We start from the raw sequence: 9165 nt of genomic DNA, 5'->3' as shown, positions 1-9165 counted from the left end.
TGTGGTTTCATTTTTATCACAGGAGGTTCCTGTGGTTTTGATAGGTGACCAAATTAGTCCATCTGTTAGTTGACCGTACGGACTGACACGTGGACCAATTAGACGTCGACACGTGGCACATATATTAATTTTTTTTATATATTTTTTTTTAAAATTTTTTTTAAAATGTTTTCTTTTTAAAAAATTAAAAAAAAAAAAAAAAAAGGGAAAAAGGAAAAAATTTGGCCCGGTGTGAGCCACCCATGGCATTTCAGCCATACCCTTTGGTAGGATGGGGGTGGGGCTCCCTGGCCCAGCAGGATGGGGTGGGCCCAGGAACTCCCTCCCACTGGGCACCGGTGGCCGGCTCCTGGCCAGGCTCCAGGGGTGGTAAGCTCCTGATGCCTTTGGGGTGGCTCGGCTCCCACCAGTGGAGCCTTCAGGAGTAACCCGGCTCCTGATGGTGGGTGGTTTCAAGATTATTAAAAGTAAACATGAAAATAAAAAAATAAAAAAAAACAATCTCAATTTTTATAAACAGAGCTCAACATTAATAAATTAACCCACACCAAGTTTTTTAATAAAAAAAAAATCAATAATAAGACCAAGAATGACACACCTAATATTAATTTACCTTGAGGAATCCAAGTCTCTGTCACCGAATCACCGCAATTAAAGACTTTCCGAGAATGCAAGGAAAACAAACGTTATCTTGTCAATTCTGTTGGCATTCCATACTGTTTCTAGTTTTTATTTAAAATTTGAATTTGGAATGCGTTATTTTTGTTAAATAAGTAACATAATCTCTGTATCTTTCGGCCTAAAATGATTTTTTGAAAAGTAATGTTTTTCGTATTTTTCAAGTGTTTAGTGCAACAGAAAATAATAGTTAACCAAAAATATTTTTGGTTTGACTGAAAAAGCTTCTTTAATTTCTGAAAAATGATTTTTATTTTTTAAAACTATAAACCATTTTTCGAGTTTGAGCATCTCATTCTCAAATTGATAGATCTAGTTGTGACATTGTCAGGACCACGCTAGGACTTCACAGGGTCTCAACCCGAACCCGGTTAGGACCTGATTGGCACCTACTCGGGACCTAGTCGGGACATCATCGGAATCTGATCGGGACCTAGTAGGGACTCGCCAAGAGAGTCAAGAGAGTTGGAATTAGTATAGTAAGAGTTGGATTAATTTATGTTTATGAGTTAGTATTATTAAGTCATGTGAGGCATTTAGGACCGTATCACCACAAATCCGAATCCGACATTCATAGTGGTCCATTCTATGATTCTATCCCATATGACCATCTCCATGATTCGAATAGTTATTTCCAGAACAATAAGCAATTAGATTTCTCTATCAAATTTTGGTTCTTAGCTTTTTTTGCCATTAAAATACGATCATGTAAGGTTATAAAAAAATTATAATACCTAAGCATTTTCCATTTTAATAATCTTGAAATGAGTATTACAGCTTGCGCTAGGTTTACAATTATTAGACATTAATATATATAATAACTAAATAATTTATATTGATAATATTTAATATCAATCTTTTAAATATGATGCCACATGCAAGGGCATTTTATTTTATTTATTTTTGAGTGGGGGCATTTTCCTAAACACGATGACATGCCATTGTCAAGGGTATAGGTGGATCTGAAAAGGCTACGGTTGAAATTTGGTTGAAAACAAACTTATTAGCAGTCTTGGTATAGTGACCTCCATCCCAATTTACTCTGACTGATAAGCGTTCACATGAACCCACGAATATTTGGCTTCCATTCACTGTGATTGTTCCTCCACACCCAACACTAGTGCTATAGTTGTACTTCCCTCCATACCCACAACAAGCAACAAGTGGAAGCTCAAATCATGCATATATATTTCCAACCAAAATTATAAACTTGAGAATTCTTAACGTCTATTTTTAAAGCACGTGATTTTCGCGTAACGCTTACAATATTTGTTTGGTTCACAGAATAGAGAGTACTTTGCAGAGTAGACGTCGACATGTGTAATTGTAGCTAAAGTAAGACTAATCCTGAGCTGAACTATGGCCTCCTTCAACTTGTAGTTGAAATATTGAGCAACATAATTATAGGGCTTTGCGCAACCAAAGTTGTCCCTTTCAGCTGTTGGAAAATTGGTCAAGATATAGGGAAGGCAACCAATTGGTCCTGTGTTGTGGATCCAAAATGATCAACCTCCCAAATCATATATTTCCTACATCGATCATGTCAACGTAAAACAAAATCCAGTTACCTCATTTTATATATATATATATATATATATATATATATATATATATATTTGTTTAATTAAGCCTTAAAAAGTAAATATTTTTCCTAGGAGTAATAGATCGGAATTTCCTGTTTGAATTCAAACAGAAAATGAGAGAAAAAGTAAAGGTCCAAAAGTACTGCCAAATAGGTCGATCGGTTCCACACCCCAATAAACCTGAAGACCTAGTTGATCACCCGAAAACCCACATTCCTCTCTTTCTTCCCCTGCCTGAATTCTTTAGAAATCGGACAGGGCAATGGGTAATAGGGGTACCCCAAGGCAGCCCATTATGAATGATTAATCATAGTCTTACTTTACCTTAACATTAGTAGAGAATTTGTTGACTATATCGGGGACAGAAGCATTGACTTCCTCTATAGTCATGTTACTAAAGAATCCTTCACTAAGAACATTCTGGCCGATATCGAATGTTTATAAAGCTTTTGGAAAATATTGACTATGTGACTTTTCAACCCTCAATTTAGTTATGGGCCCATGTCTTGCTTTATTGGTTTATGGGTACTGCCGTGGTAGACTAGCTCTCCAAATCCTTCTCTAAGTTGGAGTGTGTGGGGCTCACGTGGTGTACAAGTCTTTCTTGTAAAAGGCTTTATAGTTTTTGTCTTATATGGAATCCAAGAATGACTTGTATTAGGAGAATTGGAGTGCACCGACTTTGCCCATGTATAAAGCCAAAGTTTTGTGCGTGAATAGGGTGTGCGAAAAAGATCACAGAGCTGCACAAGTGAATTTGTGGGCTGCTGTTTGAGAGGCCTCACAACACTAGCGCCGCAGCCTTGGTTTTTGGATGTGGGCAAGACAGTGAGTTTAGATTCTGTTTTCTTTTTTCTTGGCAACGGAGAATAGCAAGAGAGAAAGAAAAAGAAGCCTTGTGAAGCCGCATAGTGAGAAAGAGAAAAAGAAATAGAGACCAACCGCCATCGTATCCCAGTAAAAGAAGAAGAGTTAGTATTCCTGTCTTTTGTTTTCTCCTTTTTTGAGAATAATCTCTATTGTGTGATAGTGAGATTTGGGTGTATTGGGGTTTTGGGTCTGAGTGATTTTTTTTCTCTACTATATTTTTGTACTCCATCTTTCATAGTGAATTTCTTCGTGATCGCCTCTGCCAGTGAATGTACCTCACATTGAGGGAACCACTTAAATCTTGGTGTTATCTTGTGTGTGATTGCTCTCACTTTATTTAGCCGTAATTGTGATCGTGTGTTTTTTGCACAACAAGTGGTATCAGAGCTTAGGTTCGAGAAATCAAATTGACGGCAAATATGGCGAGTACCAAGTTTGAAGTGGAGAAGTTTAATGGGAAGAATAATTTCTCTCTTTGGCAGAGAAGGATGAAGGATTTGCTGATTCAGCAAGGAGTTCACAAGGCATTATTGGGAAAGGCGAAGAAACCCGAAAAGATGGAGAATGATGTTTGGGAAGAGATGGATGCGAAGGCTGCCAGTGCGATCCGTCTTAATTTGTCAGATGAAGTCATTCACAATGTTATTGATGAAGAAAAGGCAGAATCAATTTGGCAGAAATTGGAGAGTTTGTATATGGCGAAGAATTTGACGAATAAGCTGTACGTGAAGAAGCAGCTATATGGTTTACAGATGGAGGAAAATACAGATCTGCTGGAGCATCTCAACAAGTTCAACATGTTGAATACACAATTGTTGAATTTTGCAGTGAAGATTAGAGAAGAAGATAAAGCGATACTTCTGTTGGCATCGCTTCCCCCTTCTTATGATCACCTGGTTACAACATTGTTATATGGGAAAGAGACTCTGGCGTTTGAAGAGGTAACAGGATCTCTCTTGTCACATGAGACGCGAAGAAAACCTATCAATGATCAGGCTGATGGGCTTGTGGCACGGTTTGAGCCAAAGCGTGGAAAAGATAAGTTTAAAGGGAAGAATGGCAGAGGTAAGCAGTATCGGTCTATGTCACGATCGGCACAGAGTGGAGAATCTCGGTCAGATGCAAAAGATGTGGAGTGCTATTATTGTCATAAGAAAGGGCACTACAGAAAATTTTGCAGGCTGATGAAACAAGATCTTGAAGATAAGAAGAGACAAGGTTCTGGAGATTCAGTCAGTGTGGCCGATGGTGAGTCTGATGATAGCGAGGTTAGCGCAGATGTTCTTTCAGTTTCCTCAGGTAAAAATTCTCTCATAGACTCTTGGGTTTTGGATTCTGCTTGTTCATATCATATGTGTCCGAATAGGCAGTGGTTCGACACATTTAAATCCTGTAATGCGGGTACAGTGCTAATGGGCAATGATGCTAGGTGTAAGGCCATTGGACTAGGTACCATAAAAGTCAGGATGTTTGATGGGTTTGTCAGGATACTCACTAATGTTAGATATGTTCTCGACCTTAAGAAAAATTTGATCTCATTAGGCACATTAGATTCTTTGGGCTATGGTTATTCAGCCAAAGATGGAGTTATGAAAATAACTAAAGGTGCTATAGTGATAATGAAAGGCAAGAAAATTGGCAATTTGTATAAGTTACTCGGGGATACAGTTACAGTTGGAGCTGCAGTGTCCACCTCAGCAGAACCAAATGATGATAACACAGTTTTGTGGCATATGCGGCTTGGTCATTTAGGCGAGCGTAGTATGTTTGAGCTTCACAAGAGGAATTTGTTAAAAGGTGTGAAGTCATGTAAATTGGGTTTCTGCAAGTACTGTCTATATGGGAAGCAACGAAGAGTCAGCTTTAAGGTGGCATCTCATACTAGCAAAGGTGTTCTCGACTATGTTCACTCAGATGTTTGGGGACCAGTGGCGGTGCCATCAAACGGAGGTGCACATTATTTTGTTAGTTTTATTGATGATTTCTCAAGAAAGGTCTGGGTGTATTTTATGAAGCACAAGTCAGAGGTTTTCACCATCTTCAAGCAGTGGAAGGCGCAGGTGGAAAATCAGACTGGAAGAAGAGTAAAGTATCTGAGATCCGACAATGGGTTAGAGTACAAAGACACTGCATTCTTGGAATTCTGCAAAACAGAAGGCATTACTCGTCACTTCACAGTGAGAGGGACTCCACAGCAAAACGGAGTTGCCGAAAGGATGAACAGAACATTGTTGGAAAAGGCGAGATGTATGAGGTTAAGTGCAGGATTGCCAAAGAGTTTCTGGGCTGAGGCAGTTAATTATGCATGCTTCGTCACCAACCGATCTCCAGCCGCTGGGATTGACTTCAAAATTCCAGAGGAAGTATGGTCAGGTAAACTGGTTGATTATTCTATGTTGAGAATATTTGGTTGTCCGACATACGTTCATGTGCAGAGTGGAGAACGATCAAAGTTAGATTCAAAGTCAAGAAAATGTATTTGTTTTGGTTTGGAATCTGGTGTTAAAGGCTATAGGCTCTGGGATCCAGTCTCAAAGAAGAAGATTGTTAGCAGAGACGTGGTATTTGATGAGGCCTATATGTTAAGAAAGAGTGAGAGTGAAGCATCGACTGAGAGCCAGAAAGGGAAACAGGTCGTGGAGGTGGAGCTTGATGAAGAGTATTCACTCAAGGACATATGTGATGACGAAGAATCGTCAAGAGATTCAGAGCACCGAGAAGAGCCTTATTCTTTAGCAAGAGGCAGAGAGAAACGTGATCGAAAAGCACCGGAGAGGTATGGATTTGAGGACATAGTTTCCTTTGCTCTAACAGCTGGTAGTGGAGTCTCATCGTCTGTTCAGAATGGCATGTCGACAGAGGTGGAGTTACTACAGAAAGGTAAAGCTTGGGAATCGACAGAATTGCTCAAGGCAAAGAAGGCTAAAGGGTGCAGATGCGTCTACAGAAAGAAAGAGCCAACAGAGAAAGTTGTGTGGCCAAGAGGACTGGCAGAGAAGCATGGTAGTCTGTCTAAACCAGGTCCTATGCTCAAGTTCAAGAAGTGCTTGGACTTGAGTGTCACTTGTGGATTGTGATAGCCCTTAGGGGCTTGGGCGGAGGCATCAGAAGGAGATTCGTTTTATTGCGACTTGATGGGTTTCAAGTCAAGGTGGAGATTATTGACTATGTGACTTTTCAACCCTCAATTTAGTTATGGGCCCATGTCTTGCTTTATTGGTTTATGGGTACTGCCGTGGGAGACTAGCTCTCCAAATCCTTCTCTAAGTTGGAGTGTGTGGGGCTCACGTGGTGTACAAGTCTTTCTTGTAAAAGGCTTTATAGTTTTTGTCTTATTGGAATCCAAGAATGACTTGTATTAGGAGAATTGGAGTGCACCGACTTTGCCCATGTATAAAGCCAAAGTTTTGCGCGTGAATAGGGTGTGCGAAAAAGATCAACAGAGCTGCACAAGTGAATTTGTGGGCTGCTGTTTGAGAGGCCTCACAACACTAGCGCCGCAGCCTTGGTTTTTGGATGTGGGCAAGACAGTGAGTTTAGGTTCTGTTTTCTTTTTTCTTGGCAACGGAGAATAGCAAGAGAGAAAGAAAAAGAAGCCTTGTGAAGCCGCATAGTGAGAAAGAGAAAAAGAAATAGAGACCAACCGCCATCGTATCCCAGCAAAAGAAGAAGAGTTAGTATTCCTGTCTTTTGTTTTCTCCTTTTTTGAGAATAATCTCTATTGTGTGATAGTGAGATTTGGGTGTATTGGGGTTTTGGGTCTGAGTGATTTTTTTTTCTCTACTATATTTTTGTACTCCATCTTTCATAGTGAATTTCTTCGTGATCGCCTCTGCCAATGGATGTACCTCACATTGAGGGAACCACTTAAATCTTGGTGTTATCTTGTGTGTGATTGCTCTCACTTTATTTAGCCGTAATTGTGATCGTGTGTTTTTTGCACAACAGAAAATATTCACTCTCGGGCATTAAATTTGCATATATTCATCCTGCCAGAAAAACAAAGGCCATGCTTAATGCGGAAAGGTAGTTGATAATATACATGTTTATATATAAGCACCCTCAACAACCCTCAACAACCCTCAACAACTAAATTGATAAAGTTTTTCTCCAAAATTTTCTTATCTAATTTATTAAATTAATGCGTTCAAAATTTATGTGATTCTTACATGCGTTTTTAAGCATTTTTAAAAAGAGTAATGACAACAATTGCATTTTTATCGCATAACTATCATATAATGCTGACATATTAGTCCTAACCAACCCTTGAATTTTTCTTTTTTTTAACAATGACTGATCCAAAGGTTAATTATGACTGTTGCATCAACATGTTTTATTACTCATGCTAGAGACATACTTTTATCTTACTATTATATCACCCTGTTGGATCAATCCTTGTTTTAAAAATAAAAAACCATTGACTAATTAGCACTACCACGTCATCACAATAGCTGATGAATACCATCCTATCAACATATTAAAATACAAGTAAAATAAGGGTGTAATATATAATATTACTCAAATAGAATCGGAGAAAATTCCTTCAATCTAGTATGGAGAAAGTAGGGTGAGGATAGAACTAATTTACCTTTTTTCCCTTATAGTTTGTGATTTGGATTTGAACTGCACAAATTGTGAGTGTTGGATGTTGAGATAGAATGGACTAAATCCACCTCCGGGTATAATTCTTTCCGGCAACCTAATTGTGGAGGCAGCCGTGGCAAAATTTGCACCGTACTTAAAGTTGGTCTCTAGAGAATCAAGATATGTGCTCAGATACAAGAGACCAACACCTTTTGCTGTAACCACACAATCAAGGTCGAAGGGTTACATCTATGTAATTTAATAATGTAAGGAAATGAGAATTATTCATAAAAAAAAAAAAAAAAAAAGAAGAAACTAATTTGAGGCCCCAATAACTAAGAGGGTAGGCCAAGTGATAAGGAGACAATAGGTCTAGGCTGCAAGATTTGTCCCTTTTGACAGTGCTTGCTTCAATGGCAGGCACGAGAGATGAGCCAATGTTATTTTAGCATGGCCCAGGCCCTTAATAACGGAGGTTCATATATAGCTCACTATGAAACCCCTAGAAAATTGTGACCGTACACCACTACCAGCTACTAGGTTAATCTCTTGAAGGAGGGCTAAGATTAAATGGTAGTCTTAGTCTATCATACGCCATAAATCTAGTAGAAAGTAGCAGCTGTGAGAGAGTATAATGGAAAGAAGAAAGAAAGCAACACAATTCAACTCAATAAATTAAACTTGAAGGGAAGGTTCAGTTTTCTACAAGTACATTAATGGTTCCGTTTGTTAATGTGTTTTATTTTTTTAAAGAAGAAAAGTGTTTCGATTTAGCATAAAAGTAAAAATAGTTTTAAATATTTTGTATTTAAAGTTGTTAATTAATGTTTTTATTTTAGAAAGAGAAAACGGGTAAAACAAAAAAAACCAAAAAAAAAAAAAAAAGGAAAAAGCTAATTTTAACAAACAAACATTTTTTTTTTTTTTTGTAAAGTCCACATACCCCCTTCAAACTACCACCCAATTGACAATGTTCTCCCCAAACTTTCAATTGTGACAATGTCCTCTTCAAACTACCAAAACATTGACAATGTCCCCACAAGACTAGCAATAAGACAAAAATGCCCCTATAGATTTCTCAATAAGACAAAAATACCCCTATAATTTTTTTTAAAAAAAATGATTTAAAAAAAAACAAAAAATTTTAATTAAAAAAAAAATTAAACTGAAATTTTTATTAAAAAAAAAACTATTTTTTTATTTAGTTTAAAAAAACAAAAAAATTTCATTTTATTAAACAAAAATTTTATTTTTTTAAACGTAAATTTTTATTTAAATAAAATTATAAAACAAAAAAAAAAAACGAAAATTTTCAATTTTTATAAAAAAAAAAATCGAAATTTTTTTAATTTTTTTCTTATAAAATTGATTTTTTTTTTAAAAAAAAATTGGCCATTGGGTTTTTTCTTTTCTTTTTTGTTAGTTTTAGGTTTTTTCTAGAAGTTTTAGT

At 37.3% G+C, this 9165-nt stretch overlaps 1 pseudogene; it reads right to left on the bottom strand.

The window, feature by feature from the left end:
• Window positions 1–1599: 1599 nt before the first annotated feature.
• Window positions 1600–8196, bottom strand: LOC132168735 (esterase-like; annotated as a pseudogene).
• Between the last annotated feature and the right edge of the window lie 969 nt (window positions 8197–9165).

This window comes from Corylus avellana, chromosome ca1 (assembly GCF_901000735.1).
Source record: "Corylus avellana chromosome ca1, CavTom2PMs-1.0".
NCBI classification, from domain to species: Eukaryota; Viridiplantae; Streptophyta; class Magnoliopsida; order Fagales; family Betulaceae; genus Corylus; species Corylus avellana.
Note: the sequence above shows the minus strand (reverse complement) of the source record. Positions and strands in the feature narration are given on the sequence as shown.